Here is a 24,984-nt window from a genome sequence, read left to right as displayed (position 1 = left end):
TGAATATTGAATAATTATGAAATGAGTTTTTATTTATGGATGGTATTCAAAAAAATAAAAAAGGTTGAAAAAATTAGTCAAATTAGGAATGAGAATTATTTTTAAATATGTATATTTTATTTAAACATATTCAATATAAATGGTCAAATGAAGTCAATGTAACATCCCAAAATTTCTGATAATAAATAATCAATATATTATTTATCTAAGATGTAAAAGTTACTTAAGTTAGTAGAGAAATAAAATAATAAAGATGGAAGGATAAGTAGGCTAATTAGATGGAATTAATTATGGACAAAAAAATGAAAGATGGGCCTAAGGTCCATGGGCTTAAGGAAGTATAAATACCCCTTAAAACCCTAATTCTTTCCATTTGCATACATCTCCACACCATAGCCTACACCATCAAAACACACACTTAACCCAATTCCCGTTTTTGAGAAAAACACTCACAAAGACACAAAGATTCCCAGAGATCTAGCCGTCGGATCGGTCTCAAATTTTAACCGAGTATTCCTGACATATAAATGAAGTTTTCCACCGAAAAGATCTTCGATCAGAGGTCGGGAAGACCGAAGTAAAACCACAGCAACTCAAAAGTGAAGATTCTGGCATCTGTTCAGCTGTTCCGGCGACTGTAGTGGCGGTTTCCGGCGAAGGTGAGCTGATGGGTTTGTACATCGGGACGAGACGGTTCCGTGTCCGCTTGAATCACTCAAATCGGAGTTCGTTTGATATAGTTGTGAGCATCTCGAGTGATTTCATACAAAAACCTCAAAGGTACGTTTTTGTTAAAAAGACTTACTTTTCATGAACGTATTTATATGAAAATTGGTAGGATGATAGATCGGGTCTAGATAAATCGTAAATTTGCAAACTTGAAGATTAAAATGGACTTAACAAACTCATGCTTATGAACGGCTCCTTTAAAATAGACCCTAGATCTAGTTTTAAATGTTTAAAGATTAAAGATCCAAACTTTATGCGTTTTCGGGCCAAGTCTTATCCGAAAATGACCATGGGAATGTTCACGGGAATTATTAACATCGTATCAAAGGATTTCACATTAAAACTGAGATGTTTATGGGTTCAAAACCAAACCCGAAACTGCTACTGTACAACTTCTCCTGCAAGCAAGTTCGATTGCAAGAAAGTTCGCCTACTGATCAACTTCTCCGTATAAGTTCGCTACGTAGATAAGTTCGCTTAAAAGATAAGTTCGCTTAGATAATAAGTTCGTTTAATGTTAAGTTCGCTCAACACTAAGTTCGCTTAACACTAAGTTAAAGTAATGTGATACGATAGGACGAGTTTGATACGTATAACTTATATACAGTTAGCCGAGCTCAGTTAAAGAAGGGGATAACGATTAACGGTGAACGCAACAGGATCCAGGTGAGTTTCTAGCCCCATTTCCTTGTTATGTTTTCGGGGCTGTGTGCATACTCGATGTGATTAGTTAATACACTTACCTTAAGTGGTAAGTGTATGCCTTATATGATTTATGTATGAATGAATGCTTGAGAATGCATGAACGATCTTCGGATATTGCATGTGCCGTCAAGGGATAGTATAAAGATATGATTGACATAAGTATGATGTATAGATGATGTATGGACGTATGAAAGTTATAATTATGAATGTATAGAAAGGTACGAAAGGTATAGATAGAGCAAGGGAACCGACCCTAATAATTTCGGCGGATGTAGGGAACCGACCCTAATAATATCGGAAAATGTAGGTAACCGACCCTAATAATATCGGCGAATGTAGGGAACCGACCCTAATAATATCGGCGAATGTAGGGAACTGACCCTAATAATATCGGCGAATGTAGGGGACCGACTCTAATAATATCGGCGAAGGTTATAGGGCGAAAGGCTCTTTAAAACGTATACGCATGAATAGAAGTATGTATGTTAGTAGATATGTAAGTATGTAAGGAAGGATGAAAATACGCGTCTTCGGATACGTATGGATGTATGTGAATGTTTTGTATGTGGCCTGATTAACTAGAACTCACTCAGCGTAGCTGACTTTTAGTATACACACAGGTGGGTAGGATGAGGCAGCTCGCTTGAGGGGACACGTGGAATTGAATAAGAGGCTGGCATCGGAAGACTCGAGACGTTTAAGTTTAATGTTTTGTTTATTTTGAAAGACGAGGTGTTGTTTTAAGACAAGCTATGGTTTGTTATGAAATGCTTTATGAAAGTTTTTATATTTCGCGAATGTTTTTATTAACTCTGATGATTAGAACCATGTTCCTGAGTAAATCCAACATCCAAATGTGAGGCACCGGTAACGGGGCCTTACAAGTTGGTATTAGAGCAAAGTTCGAGAGATTTAAGCATCCTACATGCTTAGACTCGAACAGAGAATGGGATTTAAGTAAGAAAAGATAGAAGATGCCGGTTCAAGATAACCATGTGTCACTCAAGCAAGCTCAGTAAAGGTAAGATGTATGGTTAAACAATAATGTATATTGATGTTAGCTTAATTGCTATAGAAAAGAATGTTTGTATGCTAGCTTTATTGCTAAAAAATGAATGTGTGTATGCTAGCGTAATTTCTAGGGATAAGAATGTAGGTTATATGTATGTTTACATGATTATGTGAGTAGTAGAAACTAGCACAAGTGAAATCATAAAGGGAAGTATGTAGAACCTGAGGAGTAATGTAAAGAGTTAATTACACTTGGCCACTGTCATTAACTACTTACCTTACGAATCATGTGCTAAATAATTCCTAGAGTGATAACATTTGTGTTTCCTAGAGATAAGATAGATAACTGCTACAAAAGGGACGAGCGCGAAGAGGTCGTACTGGACGTGGTGGTAAGACACGTGCCAACCAGACACCTGTTGAAGAATGTGTGACAAGTAACATACGAAAGCAATAGGACTTCAACTTTAGGAAGTACAGAAGAAGGATCACACTTGGAGCTTGTAATAATATACGCCAAGGGAGTTGCTCAAATGTTTCACACTACAATGCCAAAAATGCTCGCCGAAGCATCAAAGGTAGCCCGGACTGTGAAGTCCAAATGGAAGTAGCATGAAAGAAATAGAGATAAGCCAACTAGAATGGGTCAAGACAGGTAGTATGTTTGCAATAGTTAACTCCATAAAGGAACTTGCTGGGATCGTGAGTAATGAAGTGAATGACGAGAAAGTAGAGATGATCGAGGAGGACGGGTGAAAGTCGAGGCATCCTAATTGAAAAGGAATGAAAGTATGAGAATACATAGTTTAGCAAATATGAAATAAGACGTTAAGAAGAATGTCGTTGTGCACCTGATACTTTATGGAAGAGAACACTAGCGATATTTTCGTCAAAGTATGAGAATGATTAAGAATTGTAAGATAGAACTAGAGGGACGTGAGTTCCTTTCTATTCTTTATGATTGACCTTAAGAGAGTTCGATGTCATTTGGGAATGGATTTGATGTCTGAGTTAAAGATCGTATAGCATGTAAGAGTAAGTTGATAAGGTTTATGTCATTGGATGGCGGTATAGTGACAGTTTATGGTAATAAGGAAAGTTCAAGGTCTAACGTCATTCCGATGATAGAAGCTGAAGGTTTGTTAAGGCAAGGGTGTGGTGCCTACCTGGCGTATGTTGTCAACGCTACGGCCGAGATAAAAGAAATGAAAGATTTTCCTATCGTGTGAAACTACCCAGAAGTATTCCCAGAGGGTCTTCCGAGGTTGCCACCGGAGCGAGAGGGAGAATACCAGATAGACTTAGTACCGGGAGCCCAACCCGTCGCGAAAGCGCCTTACCGTCTAGCACCGTCCAAGATGAAGGAATTGATGTCCCAACTGTAAGAACTCCTCCAAAAAGGTTTTATTAGACCAAGTGTTTCCCCGTGGGGCGCACCAGTGTTGTTCGTGAAGAAGAAGGATGGAAGTATGAGAATGTGCATTGATTATCGTGAGTTGAATAAGCTTACGGTAAAGAATAGATATCCTTTGCCAAGGATTGATGATCTGTTTGACCAACTACAAGGTTCAAGTTGGTTCTCACGAATAGATCTCAGATCAGGCTATCATCAGTTGAAGGTGAAAGAGGCAGACATCCCTAAAACAGAGTTTCGGACGCGGTATGGACACTACGAGTTCCTCGTAATGTCATTCGGTCTAACAAATGCTCCTGCAGCATTTATAGACATGATGCATAGGGTGTGTCGGCCAATGTTGGATAGGTCAGTTATTGTCTTCATCGACGATATATTGATTTATTCAAAGAGCGAGTCTAATCATGCTGAACATTTGAAGGAAGTATTGGAGACTCTGAAGAAAGAGAAGTTGTATGCTAAGTTTTGGAAATGCGCGTTCTGGTTGCGAGAAGTGCAATTTCTAGGTCACGTGATCAATCCTGAAGGGATTACCGTGGACCCAGCTAAGATTGAGGCTATAACGAATTGGAAGACTCCACAGAATCCGACTGATATACGAAGCTTCCTAGGGTTAGCTGGCTACTATAGGAGATTCATCGAAGGTTTCTCCAAGATAGCCGTACCGTTGACCGGTATGACCCGAAAGTCGATATTGTTCAGTCGGGGTAAGTTTCAGGAAGAGGCTTTTCAGGAGTTAAAAAAGAGACTCACGCAAGCTCCAATCCTTGCTTTACCCGATGGTGGCGAGGATTTGGTTGTTTGTACGGATGCTTTGCATCGTGGGTTAGGTTGCGTGTTGATGCAACGAGGAAAGGTGATAGCTTACGCGTTTAGACAATTGAAAGTCCATGAGAGTACTTATCCGACGCATGATTTAGATCTAGCAGCAGTAGTGCATGCCTTAAAGATATGGAGGCATTACCTGTACGGTACTAAGTGTACTATCTATACAGATCATAAAAGTTTAAAGTACTTCTTCGAGCAGAAAGAGCTAAACATGAGGCAGAGGAGATGGTTAGAATTGATAAAGGATTACGACTGCAATATTAAGTACTAGCCTGGTAAAGCTAATGTAGTCGCCAAAGCGTTAAGCCGTAAGAATGAGGAAGTCCTTGCAACAGTGAAGTCATACCAGTTGATTATAAACTCAAGCCTATTTGAAGAAATCATCAAAGTTCAATCCGAGGTACTGGTAGATGCAGGGCTGGTGAAGAAAGAAAGGATTTTTGGTCAGCAAAATGAGTTGATAGAAAACACACATGGTGTTAAGACTAGGTTTGACCGTATGTGGATTCCACGCCATGGAGATCTTAGAGGTCGAATCTTAGATGAAGCTCATAAGTCAAGATATTCGATTCATCCAGGAGCTACAAAGATGTACCAAGATTTAAAAAGGGATTACTGGTGGCCAGGGATGAAAAATGATGTGGTGGATTATGTTAGTAAGTGCTTAACTTGTTTACAAGTCAAAGCTGAACATCAAAAGCCTTATGGGAAGATGCAACCTTTGGAGATACCTGAATGGAAGTGGGAAAACATCACCATGGACTACATAACTAAGCTACCTCGTACAGCTAAGCATCATGATAACATTTGGGTGATAGTGAACCGTTTGACCAAGAGTGCTCACTTTCTGCCTATACGAGAGGCCATCTCGTCAGAAACGTTAGCAAGCTTGTTCATCAAAGAGGTTGTATCTAAGCATGGAGTGCCACTGTCGATTGTGTCTGATAGGGATACTCGATTCACTTTGAGGTTCTGGAAGAAATTCCATGAAGCTATGGGAACGAGGTTGAACATCAGTACGGCGTATCATCCTCAAACAGATGGACAGTCTGAAGGCACGATCCAGACCCTTGAGGATATGCTACGTGCTTGTGTTTTGGACTTTGGAGGAAGTTGGGATGATCATCTGCAACTAGCAGAGTTCTCCTACAATAACAGCTACCATTCAAGTATTGGTATGCCACCGTTTGAGATGCTTTACGGTAGACGATGTAGAACCCCAGTAAGTTGGGGAGAGATTGGTCAGAAAGAGATGGGGAGCCTAGAGGTTGTTCAAGAAACCTCATCAAATTTTGATCAAATCAAAGCAAGAATGAAAGCCGCTCAAGACAGACAGAAGTCGTATGCTGATAAGCGGCGACGACCGATTGAGTTTAACGTTGGTGACAATGTGATGCTTAAGGTCTCGCCTTGGAAGGGAATTATCCGCTTTAGGAAAAGAGGAAAGTTGAGTCCAAGGTACATTGGACCATTTAAGATTTTAGATCATGTGGGTGAAGTAGCTTATAAGCTGGATTTACCCGATGAGTTAGAGGGAATTCATTCAACCTTGCATGTTTCTCATCTGAGGAAGTGTCTAGCTGATGACACGTCTCACGTGCCATTGATGGACATTGAGGTTGATGAACAGTTGAACTACATCAAGCAACCGATAGAGATTATTGATCGCAAGGAGAAGCAACTTCGTCGCAAGGTTATACCCCTGGTAAAAGTGATATGGAAGCATCGAGAAGTATCAGATGCTACTTGGGAAGCTGAGGATGAGATGCGCAAGTTCTACCCTAATCTGTTTAAGTAATAGTTAGGTTTCGAGGACGAAACATCTTTAAGGAGGGAAGACTTGTAACATCCCGAAATTTCTAATAATAAATAATCAATACATTATTTAACTAAGATGTAAAAGTTACTTAAGTTAGTAGAGAAATAAAATAATAAAGATGGAAGGATAAGTAGGCTAATTAGATGGAATTAATTATGGATCAAAAAATGAAAGATGGGCCTAAGGTCCATGGGCTTAAGGGAGTATAAATACCACTGAAAACCCTAATCCTTTCCACTTGCATACATCTCCACACCATAGCCTACACCATCAAAACACACACTTAACCCAATTCCCGTTTTTGAGAAAAACACCCACAAAGAGACAAAGATTCCCGGAGATCTAGCTGCCGGATCGGTCTCAAATTTTAAGAGTGTATTCCTGACATATAAAGTAAGTTTTCCACCGAAAAGATCTTTAATCAGAGGTCGGGAAGTCCGATTTTTATCAGTACAACCACAGCAGCTCAAAAGTGAAGATTCCGGCGACTGTTCAGCTGTTCCAGCGACTTTAGCGGCAGTTTTCGGCGAAGGTGAGCTGATGGATTTGTATATCGGGACGAGACGGTTCCGTGGCCGCTTGAATCACTCAAATCGGAGTTCGTTTGATATGGTTGTGAGCATCTCGAGTGATTTCATACAAAAACCTCAAATGTACGTTTTTGTTAAAAAGACTTACTTTTCATGAACGGATTTATATGAAAATTTGGTAGGATGATAGATCGGGTCTAGATAAATCGTAAATTTAAAAACTTGAAGATTAAAATGGACTTAACAAACTCATGCTTATGAACGGCTCGTTTAAAATAGACCCTAGATCTAGTTTTAAACGTTTTAAGATTAAAGATCAAAACTTTATGCGTTTTCGGGCCGAGTCTTATCCGAAAATGACCATGGGAATGTTCACGGGAATTATTAATATCGTATCAAAGGATTTCAAGTTAAAACTGAGATGTTTATGGGTTCAAAACCAAACCCAAAACTGATACTGTACAACTTCGCCTGCAAGCAAGTTCGCTTGCAAGCAAGTTCACCTACTGATCAACTTCGCCGTATAAGTTCGCTACTGTAGATAAGTTCGCTTAAAAGATAAGTTTGCTTAGATAATAAGTTCTCTTAGATAATAAGTTCGCTTAATGTTAAGTTCGTTTAATGTTAAGTTCGCTCATCACTAAGTTCGCTTAACACTAAGTTAAAGTAATGTGATACGATAGGACGAGTTTGATACGTATAACTTATATACAGTTAGCCGAGCTCAGTTAAAGAAGGGGATAACGATTAACGGTGAATGCAACAGGATCCAGGTGAGTTTCTAGCCCCATTTCCTTGTTATGTTTTCGGGGCTGTGTGCATACTCGATGTGATTAGTTAATACACTTACCTTAAGTGGTAAGTGTATGCCTTATATGATTTATGTATGAATGAATGCTTGAGGATGCATGAACGATCTTCGGATATTGCATGTGCCGTCAAGGGATAGTATAAAGATATGATTGACATAAGTATGATGTATAGATGATGTATGGACGTATGAAAGTTATAATTATGAATGTATAGAAAGGTACGAAAAGTATAGATAGAGCAAGGGAACCGACCCTAATAATTTCGGCGGATGTAGGGAACCGACCCTAATAATATCGGAAAATGTAGGTAACCGACCCTAATAATATCGGCGAATGTAGGGAACCGACCCTAATAATATCGGCGAATGTAGGGAACTGACCCTAATAATATCGGCGAATGTAGGGGACCGACTCTAATAATAGCGGCGAAGGTTATAGGGCGAAAGGCTCTTTATAACGTATACGCATGAATAGAAGTATGTATGTTAGTAGATATGTAAGTATGTAAGGAAGGATGAAAATACGCGTCTTCGGATACGTATGGATGTATGTAAATGTTTTGTATGTGGCCTGATTAACTAGAACTCACTGAGCGTAGCTGACTTTTAGTATGCACACAGGTGGGTAGGATGAGGCAGCTCGCTTGAGGGGACATGTGGCATTGAATAAGAGGCTGACATCGGAAGACTTGAGACGTTTTAATGTTTTGTTTATTTTGAAAGACGGGGTGTTGTTTTAAGACAAGCAATGGTTTGTTATGAAATGCTTTATGAAAGTTTTTATATTCCGCGAATGTTTTTATTAACTCTGATGATTAGAACCATGTTCCTGAGTAAATCCAACGTCCAAATGTGAGGCACCAGTAACGGGGCCTTACAGTCAAATCTTTAATATTCAAAATTTTGTTATTTAAACCTATCAATATAATCAAATATGTAAATGTTATTTAAACCTATTCAATATAATTGGACTTTGACCAACAACAATATAAGATTGATATAGATAATTTAATGTATTGTAGAATAATCAACTAAATTTCATTTCGTGATTATATAATAATCAATTAAATTACATAAATTGTAAAAAAAATAAATACATACATACTAAATAAAAGACATCTTATTAAACAATTGTAAAAAATAAATAAATACATGAATGCTAACAAAAATATAAATCAATATTAAACAAAAATATAAGACATCTTATCAAAACAATTCTCAATCCACAGTATTAGCTATACCAAGTTGGGGACAATAACATGAAATGATAAAATTAAATATTAATATTAATATTAATATCACATAATAAATATATTACAAATTATGGAATATTTGAATCATGTGAAAAAAAATGTAAAATTGATGTTATAACTTACAACCGGAAAATTTGAATCACGTTAACGAAAAAACGAAATAGTGAAGATCTCCATTGAATCTTCGATTTTGATATATATAACCTAAAAAGATTATAATAAAAAATCATATAAATATTAATATAAATACAAACAAAAACGAAAAATTATCAGTTTAATCTAGGATTTTGATATAGAATCTAAAGATATTATAACAAAGTAATATAAAAATTAAAATAAATATAAAACCTTACCGAAAAACGTTACCGAAAACTGTAATAACTTCAACATATTAATTCAATCTTGGATTTTGATTTACAACCTAAAGAGATTATAAAAATATCATATAGAAATTAAAATAAATATAAAACATTACCGGAAAACCTTACCGGAAACAATAGAACCTTACCGGAAAAACGTATAAAAAAACCAGCCATTACCGGAATATAGGAGACGGTTGAGGAATAAGCCGAGAGAGAGAGAGAGAGAGAGAGAGAGATTAAAATGGTTAGGGATTTGATAGTGTAAGAATTACTGTATGAATTTTAGGTATTTATATACGTATTTTCTATTGTAATTAGAAACAAAAAATTATGGAAACTCAATTAACTTAAAATAAGAACGAAAATTAGGGAATTAGGATTAATTATTTTTTAAAATTTCAATTACTAAAATGTAATGTTCATAAATTAAATATATAATATATTTAAATCTAGACTATATTTAAATACGAAATTAAACTTATTAATGTAGAAATATAAATTACTAATTTATGTATTTACAATAAAATATTTAATCATCAAATATAATAGGTTATATCTAAAATATAAAATTACGGTATATCTAAATTATAAAATTATAATAAATTATGAGATATTTATATACTGAATCATATGATTGAAAATTATAAAATTATTGAACATAATATAACTGTAATCAACATTTAAATAATTAAGTACTTCATATAAGGTGTGGACAAATAAGTTACTAATTTGGTTTTTATTTATTAACATTAACAGATTTTAAATAGAATTGAATTGTAATTATCAATTAGAATATTATGAATTAGATTTTGAATATTTAAAAGTAAAATCAAAACCATATATTTAAATCAATATTTGTTGAATTTAGAATCATTCAATGGGTCAACATCGGTATTTATAGTAATCGGCATTTAAATAATTAAGTACTCATATAAGGTGTGGAAAACTAAGTTACTAATATGGTTTTTATTGAAAGATTTTAAATAGAATTGAATTGTAATTAAGTACTCATATAACATTAAAAGATTTTAAATAGAATTGAACTGTAATTATCAATTAGAATATTATTGATTAGAATTTGAGTATTTAAAAGTAAAATCAAAACCATATATTTAAATCAATATTTGCTGAATTTAGAAGGATTGAATGGGTCAACATCGGTATTTATAGTAAACAATTATAGCACACATTAAGGATGCTTAATCAAATATTCAAATCATTATCCAAATGATATACCACCTTTAATTAAAATATACAAATTCCGGAATTAAATAATTCCTTAATCAAAAGGGTGATTAATTCATAATTAACATAAATCGGAATCAAGGTAGCATTTATACTCAAATGGGTCAAATTTGTATTTCTCAAACGCTAAATCTATATGAATATATAAAAAACATATATCAATTACATCAATTAAATTTTATAATAATTATATCAACAAAATTTAAATTTAAAATCAACCTAATATATTTAAATGATTAACTACTAAATTTAGAATAAGTAAATGGGTCAACTTCCATATTTATATTAAGCCTTATGGATGCTTAGTCAAATAATTAATCAAGTAATAATTAATAATTAATTAGAATATACAAATTCCATAATTAAAAATGTAGTTTTGTTAGGTTGTTAAAAGGTTTTAAATTTTAATTTTCAAAATGGTATATATGAAGAAATTGAGATTTGTGGATGGTTCTTATTATTTTATTCCTAAAGGTTTGCATAATAGTTATACATAGTATAATTGTTGATATAAGTAAAATTTTATATTTGTGTTACTCAATCGGTGAATTTCATAAATTTTCAGAAATCTAATATTAGAACCAATTATTATAAACTAAAATCCATAATATATGTATGTTGAATAATATGGATGAAATATCAATTAATTCTCAAAATTATCTATTATCTAAATACATTAAAATTTAATTCTTAATGTCACATGACTGTTTTTTTTCTGGTAATAAACTAATTTCAGAGAAATGTTAAATACTAATTACGCCGCCAAAATGAATGAATATTTGATCTCTGATTAAATAACTGAACTATTTTTAATATTATATAATTTAGTAATAATAATTTCGTAAATATAATTAATTGCATAGAAATTCCCATAAATAAATATAATTAAGAAAGTCAAAATTATTAAATTAAATATCAAAGAGAATAATTGAATACAATTTATTGTATCTAATTTAAATATATTATTGTTTTAATATTATAGTTAGATGGGCTTAAAGGTAGTTACGATATCGAGTCAACCAAGGTCCGGTTGCGATTGCGGATGGTCCGTTAGTCCCATGCATGCGAGTACGAGCTTTTACTCAGTGTATGTAGAAGCGTATGAAGTCTATTTAAGGATAGGCTTTGTAACCAGACCTCAAGTGTTTAAGGTCGTAACAGACACTATGGTTAATGATAAGAATTGTGCTTAGGTTGTACAATTACATGGGGGTTCTACGCTCTACGCCCAAGTTTAAATCGTGTTAAGACAATAAAATGATTCAATTAGCCAAACACTTATTTAACTCGCCCTGTAGTGAACTTAGCTAAGCAAGTTAACTTAGTTAGCTTCGTTTATCTAGTTAAGTAACTATGCTAGAATTCGAGAGTAGTTGATTAACAATTATATGTTAAAAGAGTTAGTTTTTGCTTGTCACACCCTAACCTAAGGCGGAAATCGGGGCGTGAACTGATTGCTCACAGCTCTCAAGGTACAATTATACAGTATTTAAAGTGACAATATCTATTATTTAATTTCAAATATTTCCACAAGGTTCGGATAACAAATTCATCAATCCATAATTAACATAAATAAAGACAGAGTATAATCAAGCTCTTGTTATCTTCTTTCTAACATGCAACCCTAAGTTTTTCTTCTAATGAACTTGATAATCAAATCACACGATTACCTGTATATTTGTTAAAAATACAAGAAATTTGTTAATACTAGGCTGAGTGAGTAAAACACCAGATTTTGTAAATATATAATAATAAATAAAAGAGCATACTGTTCCTGTGAGATAAACAGTTAAGCCATAGCATATAGACAATCAACCAAACCATAAAGATTCCTAAACCAATTCCATATAAATAAACATTGGTTACCAAGCTAGGGCTAAACGTTTCCATAAAAATGGACATCGGTTTCCAAATATAGTCGTGTTATTATACTATAAATGATGGATTTCTCCAACATGCGTTCAAATAAAGCAAGTAAGAAAATAGCAAGTTAGGCAACTATATACACACAAGGATAAATAATTGCGGTTTAATACTATATAATATAAAAAATATCTAGTTACGTATATGTCCCCAAAAGATAAAATAAGTAAAAGAGGAGTGTGAAAAACTCACCTTATCAGAGGAGCAAACGAAATTAATAAATAATGAGAATGAAGACGGTGATTCACGCGTTGACGATAAAGCCTAATGCAAGATTCAATACGAAATGAACATAAGAATTGAACGGTTAGAATAGGGTTTGAGAGATCGATGGTTAATATTTTTTTATTATATATTATATAAACTTTTTTAGTTTATAGATCTCTTAATTTACCCAATATCATATTTTATTAATAATAAAACTTGTTAATATATGAAAAAGTTATAAAATACATATAATAACTTAGTTAGTTAATTACGTATATAATATATTTTTGTGGTATTATAAAAATAAATATAACCGTTTATATATATTTGATTAATTTTATCTATATAAATATTTAAAAAAAAATTAAACAAATTGTATTATTTACATATACATATATGCATAATTATACATATATATATACACACATGAATATATTTTTAGTAAGTTGTGGGGAAAAACACAAGTAATATTGCCTGTTTTATATAACACCAATTAAATAATATATTAATAATTTTTGTATTATATTTAGATTGATTAAATATACTAATAAAGTATTTAAATTGATTAAACACTAAAAAAAAAACAAAAATATAAGATCGGGGGGGGGGGGGGGGCTCAAACCCACGCCCCCAGCGTCCCAACGTCTTAGACACAATGCCACCAACCAACTGCGCTGGTGGTTAACACAAGTTATAACCATAATCGATTGTTTATATGCTACCAGTTTAAAAATCCCAATTTGTATAAACCCTAGAAAGAGCAATTAATTAAATTAGTTAACTTTAATCATTTAAACTTTTGGGCTTTTGTTAAATGACACTCGACGAGTAACAATCATAGTTCAATTACCTTATGACTCGTTGTACGGTGGGTTAATTGATCGAACAATCTCCGGCTGATGCGAGATGACAAACGAGCTTATAACGGTGATGATAATCAAATTAAATTGAGGGTAAATGATGGCTAAGGTGAGGGTAATGTATCTACAAGATTAATTTGATTATTTATAATGGTTTATAAGTATAACGAAGTTGTATTAATGTCGACATGTATAAAACGAAAAAATGAATTCTTTTGATCGAATTAACGTAATTAGAATGTCATTGTGGCCGAAGATGGAATGTATAACACGAATCTTGATTCAATTGCCATATAAGTTGCGAGAATTGAGATCCAAGCCACAAGATCGTGTAAACGGGTTCTAGAATCGGATCTCGGGTTTGGGTTTTGGACCTGGGTAAACGGGTTAAGGATCATATGGGTTAATAATATAGTATTGACAAAATTTGCAATATGGTCCCTGTATTTTGAAGGTGCAAACACTAAGAAGTTAAAATTTAAGTTTGGGTTAATTTTGCTAAAAAATGAAAGTTATAATTATATAAATTATAAATAATTAAAAAATAATATAAAAATAACTAATTCCCTCGATAAACATGATAAAATAACCCGAACACCGAAACAGGTCGGGTATTAAAATATATAAATTCAAAAAAACACAAGTTGTTACAATGCTCATTTGAATAAGGGAATAACGATCAAATTTGAACGTAACATGATTCATGTGAGTTTCTAGCCTCCTTTCCTTTTAACTTTTTGGGGTTGTGTGCATGCTCTTAAGTGAAGAAATTAATTTACATTATATTTTAATTATAATTGTATATTGTGAGATGTGTTTATATAGTTTTAATATGTACTTACGTTTATGAATGATAGACTGATAAGAATTAGGGTGGCAGACTCTTTTAATATCAACGTATGAATTAGGGTGGCAGACCCTTATGATATATGTGTAAGAATTAGGGTGGCAGACCCTTATAATAGCTGTTTGAGAATTAGGGTGGCAGAACCTCGTAATATTTATGTGAGAATTAGGATGCTTGACTCTTATAATATTTGTATGAGAACTAGGTTGGCAAACCCTTATAATATGTGTGTTAGAATCGGAGAGCAAGCATTGGAAATACTTGTGAACAATTATGGGGCAAACCTTATAATACTTGTGCATAATAGAGTAATGTAGAACGTAAGAAAGAAAGAAAGAAAGAATGTAAGTGCAGGTTATGTGTCTAATAATATTTTTGGATACAAAGGTGTAGGTATGTGTATGAATAACATAAAACTTATTAAACTAGAACCACTCAACATAGCTGACTTTTGGATGCATGTGGGCAAGTAGGTTGAGGTAGATAGCTTGAGGAGCATGCATGGAAATTAAATAAGAATGTAGGATCTGAGATCTACCTGATTTTGTATGAAATCAATATGTTAAACATCAAGGTGTAGGAGATGGGTGTGTGTTGATAATATAGTAACAATAATGATAGATATGGACAAATCTAACAACATAAAGGAAAAAAAATATGAATGAATAACCATTATATTATCACATATTCATTCACCTCCATGGATATTGAATCCATGAGTATTGTTACATTATGAAGAAGGTACAAATACAAACACCCAATGAAGGAGGTCACTATCTATTTATAGTACAAGAACTAAAAAACATAACTTCTAGTAACCATAACATCAAGTAAACAAATGATACAAAACAATTGAAAAAACAATAAAACATAGTTTGTATTTTCCATCAGTTGTAGTTGGGTCTTGACTCTTCATCCTCCATGGCCTTATTAACGGTGGCTTGTTGCAGTGGTATTGATAAAAACAACATTGTATTTTTGTAACAAATAACAATCATTTTCATCTTTCCAAATCTATGTCGAAATTGATAAAAACTTAATTTACAACAGAGAAATAGAAGAATTGTTATGTTTTTTAAACGTTAATATGGAAATGATGTTAGTTTTATACATAACTTGAATGATTTGTGTTTAACTGAATGTTCCGCAAAAGTTTTAATTTGTTAGTGCAAGATTTGGTATCCGTAGCCGATCGAATAAGTTATAGATAGACTAGTCATAATGTTTAATGTAATATGGTCATTCGCTATGGATTGTATAGAGAATGGGTCCATTCGTTATAGACTAGGCTATTCGTTAAGTTATGAGCGCATTCATTATGGAGATATAACGATTGGATGCTCAGTCGTTAAGTTAATACCACATTCGCTATGGATTGTATAGCGACTGAAGGACCATTCGTTATGTAATGCAACGAATGATGGCTTATCCATTAAGTTATTATCCATTCGTTATGAAGACATAACGATTGGTTTTTCATTTGTTACTATAGTACAACGAATGAAATTAACTTAACGAATGGGAGCTGATGGCCTATATTTAGGCAGCTCCTGTTAATAATTAAGAAGAGATCTGAGCCTAAGTTATTAATACCGTTACCATGCCGGATTCTCTGTAGCTTAACTTATCCACTATAATATATTCTACCATAACTTATCAATAAAGTATTCGTCAACGTATTGATGTACTGTGTTAGCGGCTAGATCTTGGATCATATAACGTTTCAACATAATTCACTATGGTTATTAGACTGTGTTTATGAGTAAACCTAATGTTACATAAGGTGCTCGGTTATGGGGCCTTACAAGTTGGTATTAGAGCTTATGTTTAAGAGAATAATCATTGTATATGCTTAGACTCGAACATAGAATGTGGTAGAGAATAAGGATGGCATTTCAAATAGTCGTGTGTCGCTCAAAGAAAGCTTAGAAACGGTAAAGCACATGATTAAGTTCATGTGAAGAATGTAAGAATATATTTTTACTAGCATTGATGGTTAAGGATAATAATGTATGAATGCTACTATCAGTGCCAGGGACATGAATACATGTTGTATGTATGTTATTTGTTTGCTTAATTGTGTAAGAAAATTGTATAATCTGGCACCAGTTGAGTCATAAACGGAAGTGTATATGACGTGAAGAGTGATGTGATTGGTTGATTAAAATTGGCCACTATCATTAACACCTTACCTAAAATTCTTGTACTAAATAGTTGTTGGACTGATGACTTTTGCATTTTTCTGTAGAATTACTCATGGCTAGAGCAAGTGGACGTGGGTGTGGAGGTCATGCTCGACGTCCTGGTAAGCCACGTGTTATGTTGTTATTGAAACCCCTTCCATAAAACTGCACGCTGACACTAAAGAAAGTTCCTAGATAGCAAGTACTTGAGAAGAACCTCAAATGGACTCAGCTGTTAGAGTTGCTATTATAGAAGAAATGACACACTTGTTCAACACTTCTATGCCTGAGATACTTGCTAATGCACTTAGGAATTTTTAAGCTAATAAACGTACTAGAAGTAACACCAAAAACACCAATAATCCTAGTGAGAGAAACACTAAGGTAACTGAGGCAACTGAAAACAATTAAAAATTAGTTTGTATTTACCATCAGTTGTAGTCGGGTCTTGAGTATTCATCATTCATGGACTTGTTAGCAGTGGCTTGTTGTAGTGGTATTGTTAAAAATATTGTATTTTACTAACAAAGAATAATCATTTTCATATTTCCAAATCTATGTCGAAATTGGTGAAAACTCAATTTCCATCAATCTTCCGTTATGTAAGATGAGAAATGCATTTGTAGCAGTTTAATGATGTATGATGAAACAAGGAGATGAGCTATCTTAACTGCAACATGTCTTTATTAGAAGGTTATTTATTCCGTTGATTCCACCCCCAAAGAGATTATCTAGCAATCCTGTATCTTCCATTTAACTTCTTTCCTTATATTGTAGCTTCCCCTAAGATCAAGCATTGTCTTCTTTTGATTCTTACCCAGGGAATCTAAAAGAGTCTTTTATCTCCGACCCAAAGGACTTTCAAGAACATAGGGTGTGATATACGTCTATTTATACACCTCGAATCCATTGTAAAGTTGTGTTTCCTTAATGTTTTAAGTCGTTTAGTTCATGTTTCGTTTATCTTTTATTAATTTAAGTTCTTGAGTCAAGTATTTCATATTTATCATGTTTTGAATTGTTTGGTGTCTTTCATGTTAAGCTTTAATTCTTTCTATCATTTTCTGCGAAGTTATGTTCATTTTGTTCGTTAATGATTACATGATTATTCCACTTAGTGTTTTGATTTGTTTTCATATAGATGGTGGCTTGTGAGTCAAGGAAAAGAAGGCCTAGAAGGTTCCAATCGTTACTTAGAGTTCAAGGAAGAAGATTTATCAAGATTTTACAAGATATATAATCCCTCCTAAAGGGCGCCGCCGCGCGCGACCGGGGGAGGCCATTCCCGTCGCGGGGCGCCTAGGGCTTCCCGGTCACACGTTTTTGCAAGTACAAGCCCATTATGCATTATATATATACACCTTTATACTCTAGCCGAACATAAGCTTATTCCCAGCCGATTTTGAGAGAATTATCAAGGATTTGAAGGTGATTTGAAGCTTGGAACCAAGGAGGATCAAGGGAGCTTTCATCCGGGTGTTCGAGGATCAATTGCAAAGGGTTTTATCGCTCTAACTTTCGTTCCTTGTTCATTATTTGTCATGTATTTCCTCTTTGTTTTTAATACTTGTTTAGGATTGTTTTTAATAATGATTCTAGGCTAGAATTCATGTCTACCTAGGTTTGATGAACATGTTTTTGACTTGATTCTTGCTTTGGACAATTGTTTGATTATGGTTTCATTTTATTAATAGTAAAAGACTTGGTTTTGTTTTCATGATGCGTATAAGTATTTATTATCTTGATTGATTATTTAACTATTGCTTCATATGGATCTGTTAGTGCATGTTTTTGCGTCTTGAGTCTTTGTATTTATCGTTAACGTTTTTGTTTATTAATTAATGTAATAATTAGTTTATTTAATAGCTAGTTCGTTAAGTTATAGTCTAGTTCGCTAGGGGATGTTAGCGAACTAGACATTAAACGTATTCCCCTCTTGATTCGTTAGGGGATGTTAACGAATCAGGGGGTGTTTCGCTAATTTAATGTATATAACGAAGGGGAGGCTGGTTCGCTAGGGGATGTTAGCGAACCAGATCACCTTCTATATATAGTGAACTACTGTTCACTTTTAATAGAAGTTTTAAGTTTTAAGAGTTTCAGGGAGTTAATTAACGAATTGTTGTCCAAACTCTCTCTTAAGCTTCACATAATATTATACAGATAATATATCTAACACTGAATCAAAGTTAATTATGAGCTAGATCCTTAATCGTATTAATAATATATTCACAGATCTGAGATCTGTTCGTCGTTACTGTTATTGATACGAACCAACAAGTGGTATCAGAGTTGTTGGTGCTTAATTTACACTTGATTTGGTGTTTGAATTGGTTGAATTATGGACGGATTGGATTGAGTTTTTGTTGGTTAAGGTATTGGCTAGGTTCGGATTAAGTGGAATTGAGGTTTGGATTGGATTTGTGTGATTTAGTATTGATTTCAGTTTAAGTCTGAAACAGGGTTGTGTTTTTGTCAAAATTGGTTTGGTTATGGGTGTTAATCAGTTATGAGATTATGTGTATTGGATTCGGAATTTGATTACGAGGAGATTGATAGGTTATTTGTTCGTTTTGGTTGAGAAACGAAGTAGTATTACAAATCTGGTATTTCTGGGTTTCTGGGTTTGATCTTCAAAATTTCTGGAAATTCACTTTGAATGTTTGAAGATTTGAAGATTCAAAGATGAATCTGATTCGTTATCTTCTTCCTGGTGATTCGCTATATGTTTCACGGTGATTCGTTATCAACTGTGTTACTTCGTTACCCAGTTCGTTAACCAATTCGTGTGAGTTATTGATTCGTGTAATCAAGTTCTCTATCTAGATTAACCGATTCGTGTGACACGTGTTCTTCTTGGAATTTGTGTCCTAACAACCTTTGCCATGTGGCATAAGGTGTAAGAGTTTCTTACAAACGGTTGTAACAACCTGATTCGCTATAGTGTGATTCGCTAATCTACTGTAGCTGATTCGCTAAGCGTTTCTTAGTGATTCGTTAAGTTTATTTTGGCGATTCATTACTGATTATCATCTGATTCGCTAAACTAATCCTTTGTGATTCGCTAAACTAATCCTTTGTGATTCGTTTGGTCAATTCGTTAAGTTGACTTGTGATTCGCTAAACCTTCATCTCATTCGTTATCTGTTTCGCCATTTGGTCAATCTTAACCTTGTTAAGAGTTGATTCGTTAAACACTGTTCACAGTTCGCTATAATTGTTCACAGTTCGCTATAATTGTTCACAGTTCGCTATAACTGTTCACGGTTCGCTATAACTGTTCACAGATTGTTAAATTTTATTTGTTACACACCCTTTAAATTTTTGAAACTTTTCAAAGATGGCCGGTATGTATGCATTAGCGTCTCAAAACATGTTAATGCAACAGATGTTGCAACTTGATACCGAGATATGTTCGCATTCTAAATGTCCAAGATTGATGAAGTTCAGTGACTTTGCCAAGTGGGAACCTTGGTTTCGTGCTCATTTGGGATCTGTTCATCCTGACTGCTCATATTGTCTTGATGAAGTTTATGTTGCACCAATGATTGGTGATGATACTATTGGGTATACTCCTAAAGCTGTTTCTCAATACTCACAAGAAGAGAAGAAAGCTTTAGAAATCGAGATAAAAGCCTATTCTACTCTTACCATGGCTTTACCCGAGAATATCTTTCATCAATTGGGTAGTATAAAGAGATGTGCTTCTTTATTTCAACACTTGCGTATGAGAAGCATGGGAAACACTGCTGAGAGTAAGAAAGTGATGCTCAAGTTTCAGTTTCGAAACTTTAATTTATTGAAGAGAGAAACAGTTGAAGAGATGACTACGAGATTTAGTCATTTAATTGCTGAAATGGACAAGATGAAAATGGAAATTTCTGAAAGGGATAAAATTGACACTATTAAAAGTGTGCTTCCAAGTTCTTACTCAACATTTCTAATGGTTTTGAAAGAGAATGACTATTTTGTGAATGAAGACTTGACGGCACTTGAATTTCTACAAAAGATCCAAGCTAGAGAATACGATCTTAAGTGTCAAAAATCCTCCAAAGAAAATCAAGATCCAGCTTTCTATGGTGGAAGTATGCCTCTTAGTTCAACGATCTCTCCAATCACTGCTTTTCTTACTCATGCAGCAAGTGAACAAGAATCAACTATGGTTAATGATCCAAAAGTTTGTTTTTACTATGCTGGTAATTCGGGTGGTTCTGGAAGTTCAACTAATACAAATCCATTTGCTACACCACCTAGTGTTAATATGAAGGAAGCTGAGTAAAACTTTGCTTTTCTGACGGCTTTTATATCTTCATATGAAAACTTAGTGAGTAGTAAGATTGCCACAAGTGATTTAACAGATGAGGACTATGATCAGATAGATCCAGATGATCTAGAAATCATGGATTTAAAATGGAACATGGCTATGATCGTTCGTAAAGTTAAAAGATTCATGCAGAGAACTGGAAAAGATCTTCCAGCTTTAAACAAGAAGTTGGGTTTTGACAAATTAAAAGTAAAGTGTTATAATTGTTAAGAATTTGGGCATTTCGCGAAGGAATGTGACAAACCAAGGAAAGAATACACTGGTCCTCGTGGTCAAAGTCAAAATGCTTCTACACCACAAGGAAATGATGCTGAAAAGAAACCATTTTCTTCTACAACACAAGCAATGTTAGCAGATGGAACCGACTGGTCACAACGGTTACTATGCAATGATGTTCAAGCAAATTTGGCTATGTTTGGATTACACAATGATTGTCAAGATGCAACTGCTAGTGAGATGTCTTCCGATAATGATTCTGGATCTGATTCTGACGACTCTTGCGACAAGCCTTCCGAATCAATGTTTGCTTGCATGGCCAAGATTAACGAGGTTAGTCATTCTATTTCTGCTACTTCATATGTTAAAGCATCATGTGTTGACTGTGAATCTAACAAATCTAAGTTAGAAGCTTTGAAAAACCAAAATGATAGTCTTATACAAGAAATTGCTTCTCTGAAAGATACTTATCGACAATCTCTTGAATCTCAAATGAGATCTCGAGAAAAGATTGAAGCATTGTCGACAAGTAACCATGATCTCAAAGCCGAGTTATCTGTGAAAATGACCATTAATGACCAAAAGTTTCAGGAAATCTTGAAACATCGTTCTAAGATAACCGAGCTTGAGAAAGAGGTTCTTGAGTTGAAGAACAAGTTGGGTAAATTTCGAAATTCTTCATTTTTGTTGAATGAAATTATTGAAGTTTCTGGAAAACAAAAGGACTCTAAAAAGGGTATAGGTTTTGTAGAAATTCCTCCACCATTTCACAATGATTATAAAATAAATCCTTTTGCCAAAAAGGAAGAAGAGGTAATTTTGAAAGAACCTGTGATTTCAGAAAATGTTAAATCTGAAAATGTTAAAACCCAAGTTGCTCCTCAAAAACCTCATGTGGAAAGTAAAAACGTCTTTGTTGAAAATGTTGACAAAGTGATTATTGAGGATGTGTTTGAACCCGAGATTATACACAAGAATAAGAACATTCCTAGTTCTAATCACATTCTGTGCGAGCCTCACGAATTTGAGGAAGCAGTGTATGGTTCACACAAACCTCAAATGAAAAACGATAATCCGATGAAAGTGAACTCTATGAAGGCAAAGAAGTCGGAAAAACCGAAAATTTCTGATGAGGATTTAATGCGTTTCATTAACCCTTCTTGTTCTAAGCCATCTGCATCTAGAGTTTTTAAGTTAAAGGGAATGGACACAATGTTCACTGAAAAAAATATTCCAATAAGTATTATCAAACCTGAACTTATTGAGAGTGATTTTGTCAATGAAACTTCAAAAATTCAAGAACTTGAACGTGTGTATGCTCAAACAAAAACAACAGTTCAATCTGACCCATTGACTAAAGCAAAACAACTTTTAAAACAAGCTAAGAAAATTAAATTTGTGAAGTCAACTGGGACAGATACACTAAAAAGTTTTCCGAACTGTTCTAATTTAGAATTTTACTTAAAGAAGAAATCTGAATTATCTGATGAGTTTGCTAAGAGCATGACTAAAAATGTGAGTCATCATCAAAATTCTGGGTCATTCATTCCAAATACCTCGCAACAACATCGTGTAGACATGCGAAGTTGTTTCTTATGCGGTCAACAGGGTCATGTTGTGAGGAATTGTAGTCAGCAGAACTATCAGAATCTTCATCCTTTTATCAAGAACAAATCTAAGCCAATTCCATTGGTCAAGGAGATCCTGAAACGACCTATGTCGTATGCTGATGATACTCATATTATGTTCTCTAATGTGAATCCTCGTAAGATGGTTCATGTTAATGAGACTCATGGTCAAGTTAAATCCAAGTTTATTCCAACTGCTCCTTTGTGCAAGAATGAAAATTCAAATGTGGTTCAGGCAGCTTATTTAAGACGAAAGTCTAGGAAGCCGGTAACTTATTCACAAGTGGCTGAACAACAGTTGAAATCTGTTCAAGTTAATGATCAAAGAGAAAACCAAAAGGTGCCCAAGACTGAGGTCTGGGCTGCCTTTTTGAACTAATCACTTTTATTTGTGTGTAGGGTTCATCCAAGACCATCTCTGGTGAAAACTGGATCATGGACAGCGTTTGTTCTCGTCATATCACTGGGAATCTCGACCTATTAACCAACGTAAGAAATATTCAAGGGGGTTATGTAGCGTTTGCTGGGAATTCTGGGGGCATGATCACACAAGAGGGTGAAGTTTCAAATGGTCACATTACGTTTGAAAAAGGAAATTATTGTGATAAAGTTGATCATAACTTATTGAGTGTATCGCAAATTTGTGATAAAAAGTACACTACGATATTTACTAACAAAGAATGTCTTATCTTGAAACCGGGTTATTTATTCCCGAGGACATGGTTGTCATGCGATCACCACGATCAAATGATATTTATGTCTTAAATATGAGTTCTAAGGTATACACATCGACCGAAACATGTTTTGTCTCGAAAGCAACCGAGAAAGACTCGATTCTATGGCATCGTAGAATGGGTCACATACATGTCAGAAAGATGAATCATTTAATGGTAAATGATTAGTTGAGGGTGTCTCGTTAAAGAATTTTAAGTTATCCGATCACTGCGTTGCATGAAAAAAGGGCAAGCAGAAGAAGAAGACACATCCCTATAAGTTATTGAATTCCATTGATACTCCTCTTGAACGACTTCATATGGATTTGTTTGGTCCAGTGAATCGTGTGAGTATTTCTGGGGATTGGTATTGTCTTGTAGTGACTGATGATTATTCAAGATACTCTTGGGTGTTATTTATGAGTTCGAAGGATCAAACACCGGTTTTGGTACAAAACCTTATTACTAAGATCGAATCACTGTATAAATAAAAGGTGAGGAGAATCCGAAGTGATAATGGTACTGAATTCAAAAACACTATATTGGATTTCTTTTGTATTCAAAAGGGAATTCACCGAGAATATAGTGCACCTTATGTAACTCAACAAAACGGTGTTGCTGAACGGAAAAATAGAACTCTGATTGAAGTTGCACACACAATGCTCGCTGATTCTAAGCTTCCTGTCCACTTCTGGAATGAGGCAGTGAATACAGCTTGTTATACGCTTAATCGAGTTCTAACTGTGAAACGACTCAAGAAGACAAGCTACGAGCTCTTAAATAATAGAAAACCTAATTTAAAGTACCTGGAACCATTTGGGTGTCCGTGTACAATGTTGAAGTAGGATTCGGGTAAATTTGAAGAAAAAACTATCAAAGGGTATTTCTTGGGATATGCATCTCCAAAGAAAAAGGTTTTTAATTTCACATCTGGTTGTGTTGAAGAATAGTACCATGTGGACTGTCAAAAGTACACAACTCCTCCTCAAGGGAAATGTCTAGACTGGATGTTTGACTACGATAGTTTATTTAATTCATTTACTCCTTCGACTGAACACATCGACGAAGATCTGGTTCGAGCATACTTTGAAGATCATTTGACCATTCCAAGATTTTCAAATTCTAATGATGTTGAAGCTCAACCAGATGCTCCAACTGAAGAACCTCAAGTTGTTTCTCCAGTTGTCATTGATAATGTTTCTACTTCTTCTGATGATGATCAAGCTGAAGATCAAGTTATTGACCTTGACAGTGATAATGTTTCATCTCCCGAGTTAGGTGAACATTACACTAACTTATTTGATAATGTTGTTGTTCCTGAGAATCCCACTCTTCGGATTCATGAATATCATCCACAGGAAAACATCATTGGAGAA

General features: G+C 34.3%; 1 protein-coding gene across 1 annotated transcript in view; it reads right to left on the bottom strand.

The window, feature by feature from the left end:
* LOC143569652 (putative zinc transporter 10) overlaps nucleotides 1-21,750 on the bottom strand; it is a 290,838-nt gene extending 269,088 nt beyond the window's left edge. The window contains exon 1 of the mRNA XM_077055514.1: nucleotides 21,743-21,750. The gene's annotated coding sequence lies outside the window, so the exon portion shown is untranslated. The remainder of the gene's footprint in view (nucleotides 1-21,742) is intronic.
* Nucleotides 21,751-24,984: the final 3,234 nt, after the last annotated feature.

Source organism: Bidens hawaiensis, unplaced genomic scaffold (assembly GCF_021521415.1).
Source record: "Bidens hawaiensis isolate Kalapana, Puna unplaced genomic scaffold, B.hawaiensis_p1.1 tig00024631_1, whole genome shotgun sequence".
Taxonomy (NCBI): domain Eukaryota; kingdom Viridiplantae; phylum Streptophyta; class Magnoliopsida; order Asterales; family Asteraceae; genus Bidens; species Bidens hawaiensis.
Note: the sequence above shows the minus strand (reverse complement) of the source record. Positions and strands in the feature narration are given on the sequence as shown.